Source organism: Ostrea edulis, chromosome 5 (assembly GCF_947568905.1).
Source record: "Ostrea edulis chromosome 5, xbOstEdul1.1, whole genome shotgun sequence".
In the NCBI taxonomy this organism is placed as follows: Eukaryota; Metazoa; Mollusca; class Bivalvia; order Ostreida; family Ostreidae; genus Ostrea; species Ostrea edulis.
In genome coordinates, this window is record NC_079168.1 from 80,542,266 (window position 1) to 80,545,439 (window position 3,174).

A 3,174-nucleotide genomic window follows, 5' to 3' on the forward strand; every position below is an offset into this window, starting at 1 on the left:
TGTCTGTCTTATTCATTAGCAAGAATCCGTTAAAGGAAGAGTCCGTAATAGCAAGAATCCGCTATAGAGAGGGTCCGTGAAAGCAAGAATCTGGGAGAACAGTTTAATACAATGAATATCATCAGGAAAGCTGCAGGACTGTAGCTCTCTGACAAAATATTGGGGTGAACCAGAGAGCTAAAGATCTGATCGTAATAAAACCTTCGATTTAGAGCGCAAATCTTACCTGCGCACAAATGAGGTTTTGCATCGTTGTTTTCTCACATCGTCGTCTCGAAGTTTTAATACAAAACAACCTAAGTAACAAATCTTTCCTATACAAACCAAGCATTTATTAAAGCTTCCATTCCAAGTGACCGGTCGACGGGACGTTAAACGACAAACAAACAATCCCATTCCAATTAGTGAAAACGCCAGTCTTAATCAAGTTTGCAAGTTAAATACAGATGTAATCAGTTGATTCACTAATGTTTGAAGGTATGACTTTAAAAAGTGCGGTGGGAAAATATTTTGGGAGATATTTTCGTTTCAAAATTTTGAGGCGGCAATGCAAAAATACATCTAAGTAGCGCTGTAAATCAAAGGTTTTTATAAGAGTATCCGATTAAAGGCATTTGTGTGTATGGGTTGTTTTTTATTTTGATACAAACAACACAGTTTATTGATTCGGGCATGATAAAGTGATGGGTTGTTTTTTTTTTTACATTATTAATGACATTTTTACAGTAAATAAAATTAACAATCACGTGTATTTAACCTTCCAACAGCTTATGAACGATTCCGAATCACTGAAACGTATACACATGTACAAAAACAAACGTATAATATACACGTATAGTACCTTAATTCAAAGAAAAGAAGAATGTAAGCAACAATACGCTGACTTTTTTTTTATCATTTGGGGGTGGGTGGGTCATGAAATACATGCAGAAGGTCCCAGCTACATCCTCTAGGACACCCCCTCCCCCGAAATTAGATCAAAAGATACTTACCGAAAGAAAAACAAAATGGAAATCGGTGAAAATAGCGTTGAACAAGAAATAAATCAAAATCCTGACCCCATTACTGAATATAGATAAAACAAAAGACCCGTAGGCCTTAACGCTCACCTCAGTATGCGCATATTTTACTGTTACCTGCGTGCAATTTATACTTCTTCATTTTTGGGAGTTGAACTTTGTTCAACATCCCTAAGCCATCACACTCTGCGCCCATGAATACATTGCATAGGACTTTGGTGTGGGCTTCTTCACACCCTCGTTTTGTTTGAAATAACATATGTCCCAGAAAACGTTCTCTAAATCATATAATCCTATATTTAAGGTGGCTTTTTACATAATTTTTTTTTTATTTAATGGCTCGTTAAAATACCTCTTAAGAAGCATGATAGTGACATAAGCGCTTAATTATCTTACATGATATTTTTGTGATACGAATACTACATGTACATGTAATTATCTAATAGAACATGCTTAAGAGACTCACATACACGTTCTAACTTAATCTACATGTACGACTAAAATCTCCAAGTAACACGTCCTTTAGAAAAACGATACATCAGACAAATGTATTTTAAAAAGAAATTGAAATGAAATGGCCAAACTTCAGAAATATTGCTATTTAATTTGCAATATTTCAAATTTGAACGAAACCCGATCGAAACTATGAAAAAGTAGTCATAGAGAACATTGTAAACAGAAAACTACATTACCTTGATATAAAATAGTTTGCAAATTAAGGTATTCAATGTATAACGGCCACATTTCAAATCCATTAAATGGATGGTGGGATTTTTGTAACCGTGGTATCATTTTGAAGGGTTCGTTAAATAAAAATAGTCCACTATAGGATTTTTCAAAATTTTCATTCATTGCTTGATTTATTTCACCTAGAATTAAGAAAAATCTAATTTTCTAAAATTGTGTGCGGTAAATGATTAATTTTATTTGATTTTTCATAAAAAGAAAGTGTATGTAACTTTTTATCAAGAGATTTGTATGAAAACATAAGATCTTTTTAATTTTGTTTTTAATAAAACATGCTCTTAGCATAGACTTCAATGTGAAATTCTAGGTGAAATAAATTTACGCAAACAGTTTGTGTGCTTGGTGTCCAGTGGTAAAGAAGATTTTCTAATGCATTTTGAATATATAATATATTATGTATGACCAATCCAGCACCACCCTGGTGCCTAAAACCCACGGTCATAGATTTCACAATTGACTAACTTAGTTACACCCTAGGTCATGAACTCTGAACCTAATGAATTTCACAGTTTTGGGGTATAGAGCTCATTGCTTATCATAATTATGCCAACAGATTGAATGCTTGTTGTCCAGGAGTAAAGAAGATTTTTGAAAGAAACCCCCGGGAGGCAGGTTCATAAAATTTACAATTTTTGTTCCCCTTCACTGATAGATTTCATATGTACCAAAATTGGTTCATACGCAGCTGAAAATGTTCAAAAGTTTACGATCGACGAAAACAGAACTGAGTGACTCACGTGACATCACAAAGATGTACGTCTAATGGAAGTTTTATCACGGAATTTTACCAGATTTCATTATATATTTGACTTGCGATAGTTCAGTGTGCTCAGTGGAGGTGAATAGAATTTATTCACGCGTTCATTCCTAATTTATTCATGAGGTCAAAGACATGTTGAGATCCGTAAACAGGGTATCCTAACAATGAAGACAGGTGCCCGTGAATTTTTTTTTTTTTTTTTTTTTTTTTTTTTTTACACTTTTTTTTTTTTTTTTTTATCAATTTATGACTGTTTCGATTTCTATCATGAATGTGAATGATTATTATAACAGTTTTTAGTGGCAATATTTACGACAAATTGAAACATTAAAATGCGCCCATTTGTACTGTCTTGTAAAATAAACGTGTGACCAAAATCTGGAGAAATCAATGTAAACAACATACCCTGCCTAAAGTTACACTACATGGAATTAAAAAATTAAAAACTTATACCTAAAAAATAAATTCTGATAATCGAACAAAAACTGAATAATAGCTAGGTAAAGGAAAATTTATATGAGAATCTATCAGGGGGTTGTGTATCAGAGCTGATCGAGTTAAGTTGGGCATTTGTTCCTTTGGGGGAATGTTGTACTTTCCAATTGAATAGTGAGGTACGTGTAATTACTGTACGGAGTAAAAGTCCAT